This window comes from Oryctolagus cuniculus, chromosome 3 (genome assembly GCF_964237555.1).
Source record: "Oryctolagus cuniculus chromosome 3, mOryCun1.1, whole genome shotgun sequence".
NCBI lineage: Eukaryota > Metazoa > Chordata > Mammalia > Lagomorpha > Leporidae > Oryctolagus > Oryctolagus cuniculus.
This window is the reverse complement of record NC_091434.1, coordinates 31,865,603-31,879,811: the sequence shown is the minus strand read 5'-3', so window position 1 is coordinate 31,879,811 and position 14,209 is coordinate 31,865,603. Positions and strand designations below refer to the sequence as shown.

Genomic DNA, 14,209 nt, shown 5'->3' with positions numbered 1-14,209 from the left:
GCTCAATTCTTCCATGCGGGATTAGCTTCTCTCAAGAAATGCCCTCTGGTGTGGAAGGTAGTAAACAGGATATAAGAATTTATTTACAAATTTACAAACCAAATCATACGGGCATATTCATCCTACAGCATGGTAAGCCAGTCAGTAATCCAGTCACAAAACACTTACTTGAGTACCTCAAGTAAGCCAAGCATTGAGCCAAGTATCAGAGATGGATACTTCAATGAACCCAACTGATGAACAACAAAGAGGATTTCCAGCTTCTCCTTACTAAGCTGGGTCCTTCTGGTTCTAAACCCAGTTCATTATTCCTTTCACAATAACTAAACAGTTTTGGGCACAATCATCTCTAGTATTCCTTCAACATTAATTTGTTTTTTTTTTTTTAATTTTTTATTTAGTAAATATAAATTTTCAAAGTACAGTTAATGGATTACAATGGCTTCCCCCCTCCCCATAAATTCCCTCCCACTCACACCCCTCCTATCTCCCGCTCCCTCTCCCATTCCATTCACATCAAGATTCATTTTCAATTATCTTTATATACAGAAGATCAATTTAGTATATATTAAGTAAAGATTTCATCAGTTTGCACCCACACAAAAACACAAAGTGTAAAATACTGTTTCAGTACTAGTTATAGCATTACTTCACATTGGACAACACAGTAAGGACAGATCCCACATGAGAAGTAAGTACACAGTGACTCCTGTTGTTGACAACAATTTGACACTCTTGTTTATGGCATCAGTAATCTCCCTAGGCTCTAGTCATGAGTTGCCAAGGCTATGGAAGCCTTTTGAGTTCGCCGACTTCGATCTTATTCTGACAGGGTCATAGTCAAAGTAGAAGTTCTCTCCTCCCTTCAGAGAAAGGTACCTCCTTCTTTGATGGCCCCGTTCTTTCCACTGGGATCTCACTCACAGAGATCTTTCATTTAGGTCTTCTTCTTTTTTTTTTTCCCCAGGGTGTCTTGGCTTTCCATGCCTAAAATACTCTCATGGATTCTTTAGCCATATCCGAATGCCTTAAGGGCTGATTCTGAGGCCAGAGTGCTATTTAGGACATCTGCCATTCTATGATTCTACTGTGTATCCCGCTTCCCATGATGGATCGTTCTCTCCCTTTTTGATTCTATCAACTAGTATTAGCAGACACTAGTCTTATTTGTGTGATCCCTTTGACTCTTAGACCTATCAGTGTGATCAAATGTGAACTGAAATTGATCACTTGGATTAGTGAGATGGCATTGGTACAGGCAACCTTGATGGGATTGTATTGGGATCCCCTGGCATGATTCTAACTCCACCATTTGGGGCAAGTCCGATTAGTTTGTACAGATTAAGTTGGCTGTTTTCTTTTTTAAATATTTTATTTATTTATTTGAAAGGCAGAGTTACAGAGGCAGAGGCAGAGAAACACAGAGGTCTTCCAAATATTGGTTCACTCCCCAAATGGCTACAACAGCTACAGATGGGCCGATCTGAAGCCAGGAGCTTGGAGCAAGCTGTGATGCTCCCATGTGGGTACAGGGGTCCAAGAACTTAAGCCATCTTCCACTGTTTTCCCAGGTACATTAGCTGGGAGCTGTACTGAAAGTGGAGCAGCCGGGACTCAAACCAGCATCCACATGTGATGCCACACTGTAGGTGGCAGCTTTACTTGCTAAGCCACAGCACCAGCCCCAGTTGGCTATGTTTTTGTATCATGTTTCTATGTGTACAAATGTTTCATGCATTTATTTTCTCTCACCCTTTAGAAGAGTCTCTAAGCCTTTCTAGGAGCACTTTGTCTACCATCTCCCTCTATCACTCATTAGTATCTAATGCTATAATTTACATGAGGTCAGTTATAACAGACATAAAGAACTAAAAAGTATAATACATGCAGAAAACATAAAGGATCTGAGCTCATTGTGACCAGGAGATTTAGTGGTGGCCAATTTAGTGGGGCCACACATTGCCCTCATGGACTTGCAGGCGGCTCCACTAGGGCGTTTTGTGGACAGCACCGAGTTCCCCCCTAAAATTATTCCCCCTGTAAGTCTTTCTATGTATGTTGCCTTCTGTTCTCAGTGATCTTTGAAAGGCACAAAGCTACCCCTGTCATTCTTCTGCTTGAGGCCTTCTGTGGCATCCCATCTCCTTTGGGGTATCTGACTTGTAAGTCAGATAATGGAAATACTACAGTCAAATGTGAGAATCAACTTCCTGAGAGGGAAGACTGGTAAGTATGAAAATGCATACTTTAATTTTAATTAATTAATTACTTTGAAAGGCAAAGAGACATACACACGCAGAGAGAGAAAGAGAGACATACACAGAGAGATCTTCCATCTGCTAATTCTCTCCCCCATTGCTTGCGACTGCCAGGGCTGGGCCAGGCCGAAGCCGGGTGCTAGAACTCAATCTGAATACCCTAAATGGGTTGCAGCGACTAAGCACTTGAACCATCAAGTGATGCTTCCCAAAGTGTGCATTAGCAGGAAGCTGGATTGGAAGTGGAGTAGCTGGGACCTGAACCAGGCAAATATGGGATGTGGTCATCCCAAGTGGTGACTTAACTGCTGCACTACACACACGCCACATATGAGGACACTTTCTAACATAAATAAGATTAGACAGGGATTTTCTGCAGCTCCTTTTGCTGACAAGAGGTGAGGGTTTGGAAGGCGGAAAGAGATAAGTTACAGCTCACTGAGCTTGCTCCTCTTTCCTTGAAGCAGGCTGACATTCAAGACATTCTCTGAATATCTTCTGCAGGCAGACCAACCACAGGGTAAGCGCAGGATAAATTATGGACATAAACGCTAAGCTCAGCAAAGTGTGGGGCCATCATAGCTGCCAATCTGGGTGACACCAAGGGCTTTTCCCTGATGTGGTTTAGGTTCTACAAATTGGCCCATCAATCAAGAGCCCTTTAGGAAATGGATAGAATAAGCAAGGATTCCCAGGGGCCAGCTGTTCTTAAACTCCAAATACTCAGAAGGGGTTACAGACAAGCTGGTGGCCCAAGACCTGCTCAGGACCAGGGAAGACAGGGCTCCAAATGGCAGCTGTTCATGTCTGGTGTTCCCTTAAGAGAGTCATGTCAGCATTAATTTTACTATTAATGTGCTCAATAAAGAATTTTACTATTAAGGTATCCAACAAAGAAAGGATGATTGTTTGTACTTTTTTCTTTTTCTTCAGAAAACACTGGTGTCTCCATATGTCCTGTGAATTTAAAGCAAATAACGCCAGGCCAGCCTTCTGATCTGTGTGACTTGCCTCTGTGGTTCAGAACCCCAAAGCAGCACACATTTAATTGCAGTAAGTAGATGCTGAATACATAATATGTGTCAGACACTGAGCTGGGCCCTGGTGATCTGGAAAAGACACCATTTTTTAATATAGATGTATGTGTGGGTGAGAGGAGCCAGTAGGACACAGGGTCAGGAAAGGCCTCAGAAAGCTGACAAACTGGAGTCAATGGGAAACAGAAGCAAGATGGGTATTCCTGGGAGAGGGAGCAGCATGGGTGAGAGCCCAGAGGCTGCGCTGGGTATGATGGTGCTAGGGAACTAGCTGCCTGGGGTAAAGAGCTGAATGTGCACACACGTTTGGGAGCAGAAGCTACAGGGTATGGGCTATAGAAAGCTGAATTGCAGCCGAACACAAGGCGATTTGAATGGCTTGCTAAGAGCCTACCCCAAAGGAGATGGGATGCCACAGAAGTCCTCAAGCAGAATGACAGGGGTAGCTTTGTGCCTTTCAAAGATCACTGAGAACAGAAGGCAATTTACATAGAAAGACTTACAGGGGGAATAATTTCAGGGGGGAACTCGGCGCTGTCCACAAAACGCCCTAGTGGAGCCGCCTGCAAGTCCATGTGGGCAATGTGTGGCGCCAGCCTCTAGGTTTCAGGTGACGGCATGAGAATAAGAGTGAGCCCAGGACAACATGCACTGGGAAATGAGAAAAGACTGGGTCTTGGGGAAACAGTACTATAAGGAGTAAATGAAGGGGACGACTAGGAAGGAGCAGTGTGAGAAGAAGAGAAAAACAGAGGAGCCAGCATCAGGGGACCAAGGAAGGAGACTTTCAAGAAAGAAGAAGGCAGTGGAAAGGTCAAGTAACACGAGGAAGACACTCATGAGGCCGGGAAAGTGCCTGCTGGATTTGGAAAACAGGAATTCCTCAGTGACCTCAGATAGCTCGGATTCAGGGGAGGAGGAGGGAAGCCAGGCTGCAGAGGAGTGACTGCAGCCTCCTCTTCTAACAAGTTAACTTTACAGGGAAGGAGGGAAACTGGGCCACAGCTAAAGAAGGAGGTAGGATTAAGAAAGGATTTTTTTATTTTTTTAAGAAAAGATGGGAGACCTGGGCATATTTATGTGCTAAAATGAAGAAGTCAGGACAGAAGCAGAAGTTGAAGAACTAGGAATAATTAACGGAGCCTGCCTCTGGAAAAGCCTACAGGAAACAGGATACGGACCCAGCTGGAAGTGCTTTCAAATACACAAGTTTGCACATGCACGTGCACGCACACTCTCACACACACAGTATTTTCTTCACTGAAATACTTCAAGTTTTTACTAAAATGGTATATAAAAGGTACTTATGAATTTCTCCACTGTATCCCCAAACTTCAGTACAACAGGACCCCACAGCTACAAATAAACAGAAGGTTATCTGACTTAGCAGTCCTTGGGTAAACAGGATTCCTGCCGCAGGAGAGTACTGCCTTTTGTTTTCTGAGGTTGCTGTTCTGTTTAGGGCTTTCTGTGCATTAGGTGACCTTGCTGCACTGCAGTCCTATTAATCACCAGGTCTGGCAGTGCGGCTTCAGCAGGCCAACCACATGCACCGCTCTTCTCATCACCACGCAAGTTCATCTGGTCGGCCCTGACACTAAAGCCAAAGGACAAAAGAGATAAGGAGAATCAACTCCATACTTCACTCGTCCAGCAAAGGAAACCACACCACTGGCAGGTAGCACTACGGAGTTCCCTGGTACCACAGAACACTGAAGAAACCTGTTAAAGGACCATGAAAATCCACTAGCTCGGTTTCCAGGGCCAGCGTTTTCTATTTTATCATCTTTACAATTGCCTGACACTGGAAAGGTAACAGGCTTCATTTATAGATTGCTCTAATGAGAAAGGTGAAGAAAGATGAAAATTAAAAGGAAAAAGGTCATATATAATTCAGAGCCCTATACTATGCAGCTGGCACTTGGGGCATAATTGCCTGTAAAATGAAAGGTAGTAGTCTTAACAAAAAAGGTAGGGGGTCCTCATTCCATTTTGTTCCATGACATTAAGTCAAATAAATCAAAACTCATCTAACTTGACTAATTTTTGAGGACTTCAACTCAGCTCCAGCAAGCTGTGGTGCTCATGAGAAAAGGCACTGGGTTAGGCTCTAAAGGAGGCAGACCCTCTGCAGGCTTCTGATAGATTTAACATCATGTATCACTATTTCCCTCAAACTCAGTTCTTACACATGCATAAATGACACTTAAAAAATCCAGAGCTTAAAATGGGAAAAAAAAATCTGCACTGGAAATATTTCTCTTTAGACACATTTTAAAGACCCACATCATACACAAAATCAAAATGATAACACAACACCAAAAGCAAACCTCCAGAATCTGATTCTAATGATAAGTATACAAAAGAATACACAGAGTGGGGCATCAGGAATGCTTCTAAAAGGAAAACTGTTTATTCACATAGTATTCCTGTGTTTTCCAAGAAGATATGTTCCAGGGTAGGTCATCTGTACTGAGTTGAGAGAGCCACAGTGTCTTTCTTTGGAGGGCACATGCACCCAGGTTGAAATCGGCAAAAAGCACTATGAAGCAACCCAGGGAGATGCAATTTGGTGTTCTTGATATGGGCTACAAACTCTTCCTGAAACAGTTACATTAGGCTGGATGTGTACGGGACTCACACATCCAGCCATCTTCCAAGCTAATGGAAAAACAATTTTAAATCAAAGGCAGATCTTTCTATAGCAACCCATGCGGAAGAAACAAGCTTCAATCATATCTCCAGATACCTCATTTTGCTAATCTCATTGGCTGGGAAAGTGGCAAGATTGCATCAGATATTATACCTTGGCAGATAGATATAGGAAATAGGGGTCTCTCACCTGCTCATTCAGAAATTTTGCTTAAGTTTTCTTAGCAACAATCTAAAGCCCAGAGTAGAAATATGTGGGCAGTAATCTTGGTTGTGATTATTCTGGGGCCTGATTATAAAAATGAAACATTATATCACAGCTATCACATGTCCTAGTTCAAATTCATAATGTATTTTTTAAGAGTTTCAAGAAGATAAAACTTTTCCTACAATGAGTTTCATTTTTTGTTGGTTCTTAGAAAATTATTTTAGAAAATTTAATCTCAAAATAAAATATAACTTTTATAACTTTTTGAAGGATTTCTCAGTAAAGAGCTATGTATCTGTATAGTTTAGTGAAATTAACACATAATTTTCCAGAATTCCTTTTTCAAAGCTTTTAAGTCCGTATAGTTTTGAATGACACTATCTTTTGCAGACGTCTGTAGCTCCCTTTCAGAGTGCTGTGTGTGTGTGCATGCGTGTGTGTGTATAATTTGCTTGTGGGGAGCAGCTCGGACTAGACTAAGTTACTGGAATTAAGACTTATTCTATGCATCTGCTCTCCTCTGTGGGGAGCAGCTCGGACTAGACTAAGTTACTGGAATTAAGACTTATTCTATGCATCTGCTCTCCCACAATATGGCGCTGGGAGAGAAGTAAACAGCTTCCGCACAGCTGCCTCCAGTTCAACCAATTAACTGTAGGACTTGCTCCTGATTGGAGAGCAGCGTACTCGGCGTGTGGGCAGCCGAGTTGGGATTGGCGGAGGAGGACTATAAAGGAGGAGAGAGACGGCATGCACGAGGAACATCTATGGGGAACATCTAAAGGAACACCTGTGCAGCCCCCGAGAAGAGCCGGCCGGCGGTGTGCCGCTCCCCTGCGGAAGTGGGGAATGTGGCCAGGGGGAACTGCCCTTCCACGGAGGTGGAAGGGATAGTAGCCAACCCGGGAAGAACCAGCAGCAAACCCGGGGAGGGCCGAGCAGACGAAAGAACAGCGCAGGGTCCTGTGTTGCTCCTCCACGAAGAGGGGGAGCGACATAATGGTGCCGTGACTCGGATATGAAGCCTAGGCAGGGCTTAGTGTCGTTCCTCCACGAAGAGGGGGAGCGACATAATGGTGCCGTGACTCGGATAGGAAACCTAGGACGGATAGGAAACCTAGGACGGATAGGAAACCTAGGAGGGAAGAAACGGGAAGAAGTGGAAAATTACCGGAGAGAGAGACTAGCGAAGAGCCTAGGGGAAAGCCGGACGAGAAAGGTGCCGGAAGAAGCTATTGAAAGCCTAGGCATAGACTTGGATATGGACTGTGGGAAAGAAGTTAGGATTTGAAAGCGAAAGTGAAAGCTTTCACAGACTCGAATGCGGACTATGGCGGGGAAGCTAGGAGATTGAAAGCGAAAGTGAAACCTGGAGGAGGCTTGGACTCGGATACGGACTGTGGGAAAGAAGTTAGGATTTAAAGTGAAAGCAAGAAGAAACTTAGACTCAGATACGGACTGCAGGTTGAAAGTGAAAGTGAAACCTATAAGAAACTTAGATTTGGATACGGACTGTGGGGAGAGGCCAGGAGAAATGAGAGGAATATTGTTGGAAGAAAACTTAAGGAAACATACCGGGTAGAGAAAAATGTTAGGGAGGATGAAGCCGCGAGTGCAGGCCAAGCCATCTTGGAATTCTTCAAGTCACCCCGGGGAGCAAGAGGCGAAGATCTGGAACCAGAGGCAGAGACGTGGGCCGCCAGGATTCGCCAGGTTAGTCCGGGGAACTTGGACTGAATGCCGGTAGTGGCGGAAACATTCGCGGAAGCCGCCACGTGCAGAGAGAGCACGGGGCGTGAACAGATAGGAAACGCGAGGCTGGCGCAAGGCCGTGGTGCGGGCGCGAAGTGCGTGGAGACCGCGGAGCGTGCGCGCAGAGCCGGGAACCCGCCGGCGGGGCGAGGCGCCGGGAAGCCGCGCAGAGCCGTGAAGCCGCCGCGGGGCGGGCGCCGGCGGGGCGAGGCGCCGGGAAGCCGCGCAGAGCCGTGAAGCCGCCGCGGGGCGGGCGCCGGCGGGGCGAGGCGCCGGGAAGCCGCGCAGAGCCGTGAAGCTGCCGCGGGGCGAGGTGCCGAGAAGCAGCCTCGGGGCGAGCGCCGCCGGAAAGCCGCAGGGATAAGAGAAACAGAAGTTTAGAAGTAAAAGAGAAATAGGAATGCTGGAAGATAGAAGTAAAATGGGAGAAATAGGAATGCCCGGAGATAGAGAAATAGAGAAATAGAAAGGCCTCCCCTCATCATGGCAGTGAGAAAGCTTGGATTCGGTCTGCCCAATTAAGTGAGGCGATGAGCACCTGCGGCGGCTAGCAGCTTATGCGCCGCAGGTCACCGAAGACAGGCACGAATTAACATCAGTAAGGCTTCCCCACAATACAATTAGGAGGCTTGGATTCGGTCTGCCTGATTAGGGCGGTAAGCACCGACAGGCAGCTCGACCAGAGTATGAGCTGCAGGTCACCGAAGATAGGCACGAATCAACACCAATAAGCCTCCCCACAATATGGCGCTGAGAAGGCTTGGATTCGGTTTGCCTGATAGAGCTTGTAAGCCCCTGCAGGCAGAGCAAAGCATGCGCTGCAGGGCACCGAACACAGGCACGCATCAGCGCCTAAAAACCTCCTCACAACATGGCGAAGAGAGGACCCGGATTCGGTTTGCCTGATGGATAGGACTTGTAAGAGCCTGTGGCAACTCTAGCAAGTAGAGCAGAGTGTGTGCTGCGGGACACCGAAGACAGGCGCGTATCAACGCCAAAAAAATAAAAAGAAAGGGGGATCTGTGGGGAGCAGCTCGGACTAGACTAAGTTACTGGAATTAAGACTTATTCTATGCATCTGCTCTCCTCTGTGGGGAGCAGCTCGGACTAGACTAAGTTACTGGAATTAAGACTTATTCTATGCATCTGCTCTCCCACAATATGGCGCTGGGAGAGAAGTAAACAGCTTCCGCACAGCTGCCTCCAGTTCAACCAATTAACTGTAGGACTTGCTCCTGATTGGAGAGCAGCGTACTCGGCGTGTGGGCAGCCGAGTTGGGATTGGCGGAGGAGGACTATAAAGGAGGAGAGAGACGGCATGCACGAGGAACATCTATGGGGAACATCTAAAGGAACACCTGTGCAGCCCCCGAGAAGAGCCGGCCGGCGGTGTGCCGCTCCCCTGCGGAAGTGGGGAATGTGGCCAGGGGGAACTGCCCTTCCACGGAGGTGGAAGGGATAGTAGCCAACCCGGGAAGAACCAGCAGCAAACCCGGGGAGGGCCGAGCAGACGAAAGAACAGCGCAGGGTCCTGTGTCGTTCCTCCATGAAGAGGGGGAGCGACATTTGCTGAATGAGATCACTAGAGAAAACGTAGGAAGGGGGAGGAGCTATTACGAGAACAGGAAGACAGATAACTTGAGAAGCCATCCAAGGGGAAAAAAATTCTTGAAATAGAATGAGAACAACAGTTGCTTTCAAAAACTAGCAAAATGACATCCTTTCTTTTAATAGCTTCTGAGCCCTATAAAATCTGTTCTCTTGGGGCTGGCACTGTGGCGCAGCGGGTTAATGCCCTGGCCTGAAGCACCAGCATCTCATATGGGCGCCGGTTCGAGACCTGGCTGCTCCACTTCCAATCCAGCTCTCTGCTATGGCCTGGGAAAGCAGTAGAAGATCTCCCACGTGGGAGATCAGAAAGAAGCTCCTGGCTCCTGGCTTTGGATTGGCACAGTTCTCCGGTCATTGCAGCCAACTGGGGAGTGAACCATCAAATGGAAGATCTCTTTCTCTCTCTCTCTCTCTCTCTCTCTGCCTCTCCCCTCTCTCTGTGTAACTCTGACTTTCAAATAAATAAATAAATCTTAAAAAAAAAAGACATCTGTTTTCTTTATATTAATAAAATTTTAAAAAAAGTTTTCTGAGCCCTAACAGATTCATTCAGTTACTCTGTTGGGCTACAGCACCAACTTCAGCTAATGATCAGTATTTCTAAAATTTTTATTTACTTAATTTTCCTTGTTATTTGAAAGGCAGATCTGCGGTGAGGAGGACAGAACAAGATCTTCCATCTGCTGATTCATTCACCAAATGCCTGCAACAGCCAGGGCTGGGCCAGGCTCAAGCCAGGAGCAGGGAATGCAATCTGAGCCTCCCACGAGGGTGGCAGGAACCCAAGTGCCTGAGCCATCATCTGTACATCAGCAGGAAGCTGGGTTAGAAGCAGCGGATCAGGAGTTGAACAAGGCACTCCAATACAGGATGCGAGCAAGAGCAACCCCAGCAGAGGTTCAACCACTGAGTCAGATGCCTGCCCCTAACGATATTTTGAATTAACTGACTAGAAAACTAGTCACAGGGGGCCAGTGTTGTGCTACAGTGGGTTAAGCCACCATTTGTGACAATGGCATCCCATATCAAAACACTGCTTTGAGTCTAGTACACTGCTTCCAATCCAGCTTCCTGCTAATGCACCTGGGGAAACAACAGAAAATGGCCCAAATACTTGGGTCGCTGCCACTCACATGGGAGATACAGATAGAGTCTCTGGCTCATGACTTCAGCCTGGCTCAGACCTGGCTTTTGTGGCCATCTGGGGAGTGAACCAGCAGATGGAAAATCTCTTCTCTCTGTCACACTGCCTTTCAAATAAATAAATAGAAAAATATTCTTTTAAAAAATGAAAAGAAAGGAAAGTAGACACAAAAGTCTGGCTAACCTTAAATTTTACAGAGAACACAAATAGCTGTATTCACTCACTGAGCTTGAGAAGTATTATTGATACTAGTACATTTGAAGCACTAATAATTATTGGTCTTTTGATTAAATTAATTTAGTGATAGTATTGTTGCAAAAATGGACTTTTTTTAAAAAACATTTATTTTATTTTATTTTATTTGAAAGTCAGAGTTACACAGAGAGAGGAGAGGCAGAGAGAAAGAGAGAGGTCTTTCATCCGATGGTTCATTCCCTAGTTGGCCGCAACAGCCGGAGCTGTGCTGATCTGGAGCCAGGAGCCAGGAGCCAGGAGCCAGGAGCTTCCTCCAGGTCTCCCACGTGGGCGCAGGGGTCCAAGGACTTGGGCCATCTTCTACTGCTTTCCCAGGCCATAGCAGAGAGCCGCATCAGAAGTGGAATAGCCGGGCCTCGAACCGGAGCCCATATGGGATGCCGGCACTTCAGGCCAGGGCATTAACCATGCTGCGCTATAGTGCCGGTCCAGGACTTATTCTTCTAAAATTCAGTGTTAACTACTTTGTAGTCTTAGATCTCACAGTTCAGTTTTGAGATATTCCATATATAATGTTCAGAAAGAGAGCAAGTCCAGTCTGTTTAGATTATGTTGTAAGAATTATGCTGCCTTAAGATATATGTTCTTAAGCTAGCTTCCTGAATTACACATGTTTGATTCCCAAGAGCATGCAATCTTTTCTCCCTGCATCAGATAATCTTTCCACCTATTATGCCTGACTTTTTAGAGGGTGAGAGAAGAGGAGGTATTGGCATAAAATGATTCTACCAGCTTATTTATTATTAGATTGCTCATACAATCTTCTGTTCAGTACACCGAACAATAATCATATTTACTTCCTCCAAGATCAGTGATATGTGGGTTTGCTCACACACCAAAACACCATCTTCACTCAGTGATCATGATGCTTTAGACCAATATTACTGGCACAAAAAGATGTTTTCAATATACTAATTAAAATGATCAGTTTGAAAATACTACATATCATTTCAGGCATGGAAAGCCAAGACACTGTGGAAAAAAAAAAATGACCTAAATGAAAGATCTCCGTGAGTGAGATCCCAGTGGAAAGAACGGGTCATCAAAGAAGGAGGTACCTTTCTCTGAAGGGAGGAGAGAACTTCCACTTTGACTATGGCCTTGTCTAAATAAGATCAGAGTTGGCAAACTTAAGAGGCTTCCATAGCCTTGGCAGCTCATGACAAGAGCCTTGGGTGATTACTGACGTCATAAATAACAGTGTCAATTGTTAAATCAACAACAGGAGTTACTGTGCACTTACTCCCCATGTAGGATCTCTGTTCTTAATGTGTTGTACTATGTGAATTAATGGTATAACTAGTACTCAAACAGTACTTTATACTTTGTGTTTGTGTGGGTGCAAACTGCTGAAATCTTTACTTAATATATACTAAATCGATCTTCTGTATATAAAGATAATTGAAAATGAATCTTGATGTGAATGGGATGGGAGAGGGAGTGGGAGATGGGATGGTTGCGGGTGGGAGGGAGGTTATGGCGGGGGAGCCGCTATAATCTGAAAGTTTTACTTTGGAAATTTATATTTATTAAATAAAAGTTAAAGAAAAAAAGAAAATACTATGTATCAGATGGAACCATTTTAACAAGGGAGAAAATCATCTGCAGAAGAAATGTCTGGAAGGATATGCACCGAAGTGGCAGGATAATGAAAGCTTCCTTTTTCTTGTGTTTTATGATGAACAGAATTCTTTTGCAATAAGAAAAAAAGAAATCTGACAACATCGAGTGAGCAGAATCTTGGTAACAGTATTTCATTCAGCAAACATTTATTAGCCATCACCATAAGTCAGGTACAGTTCTAGGCCCTGAGGATATAGCAGTGACTAAAACAGATACACAGCCATGACCTGTGCAGCTTCTACCCAGCGGAGAAGCAGGACCACTGCATATGGCCATACATGCATGCACAGCCTCTACGTCCATCCCTGATGGCCTAAGAGAGGAGGACAGACAAAATGAAACACATGTTATCTATGGGTGGTATCAGGGGAAGAAGACAGGAGGTATATGGTAGGCAGATACTAGTTGCAAGTTAAAATAAAGTGACAATTACCAAAAGATCTAAAGGAGGTGTGGAAGCAGGTTTTGCAGTTACCAGTGGAAAGGAAAAGCAAGTATAGCAACTCTGTAGAGCTCCTTGTGCTTAACGACCAACAGAAAGCTGAGTGTGCCTGGGAAAGTAGTGGGAAATACAGAGAGAAGGAATGGGGGATGAGACTCTGCAGGAGTCTGTAGTCTATCTTTTGCTTGGAGTGAGAGGTGAAGGTATTCCATAGTTAGGGCCAGGAGTGACGACACCTAATTTACACATTAACTCTAGTTATAGTCTTAGGAACAGTCTGGAGGGGGCCAACGGTAGAACAGGGAGACCAGTTACTGCAGTAAGCCTGGCAAAAGATGTAGATGGACTCTGGTGGTAGAAGTGAAAACTGAAGCAGAAGCTGACAGGGTTTGCTGATAGCCTGATGTGGAATGTAGGAGGAAGGTGTGTGGCCTGAATAACTGCATGAACAGAAGTGCCAGTGGTGCAGTCTGCAATGCACGTGGGGGTGAGGCATAAAGATTTTAGGTCAGTTTTGGATCTGTTAAGTTTGAGATGTTATTAGACCTTCAAAGGATATTTCAATGTTTGGACTTAGCTTCACCTCCAGTGAACACATTACAAACAGTTCTCCCTGCAATCCCACCCCGGCTTGGCAAACAAGGCAGGCATTTGGCACAGCAGTTAAGTGGCTGCCTGGGACTCCATTTCAGAGTGCCTGGTTCAAGTCCTGGCTTCTCTGCTTTCAACACAGCTTCCTGCTAATGCACATCCTGGGAGATAGCAGAGAGATGATGGCTTGAGTACCTGGATCTCTGCCACCCTTGTGGGAGATCTGGATAGTTTCCAGCTCCTGGATTCAGTAGGGCCAGCTTTGGCTCCTGTGGATATGTGGAGCATGAGCTAGTGGGTAGAAGATGCCTCTCTTTAAAAAGAAAATGATTAAAAATATTTTAAAAAACAATTTGTTTATTTGAAAGGCAGAGTGACAGGGAGAGACAGATAAACAGAGTGAGGAGAGGTTTTCCATCCATTGGTTCACTCCCCAAATGCCCACAACAGCCAGCGCTAAGGCAGGACAAGGTCAGGAACCAGGAACTCCATGTTGGTCTTCCTCGGCATGGCAGGGACCTGAGTACCTGAGCCATCCCCCACTACCTCCCAGGCTCACTAACAGGAAGCATAGAGTAGCCAGGACCCAAACCAGGCACTCCGAAAGGAAATGTGGGTTTCCCAAGTAGCAGCTTA

At 45.5% G+C, this 14,209-nt stretch overlaps 1 protein-coding gene across 7 annotated transcripts in view; it reads right to left on the bottom strand.

The window, feature by feature from the left end:
* PLEKHM3 (pleckstrin homology domain containing M3) overlaps positions 1-14,209 on the bottom strand; it is a 227,145-nt gene that overhangs the window by 102,037 nt on the left and 110,899 nt on the right. The gene's annotated exons all lie outside the window — the stretch shown is intronic.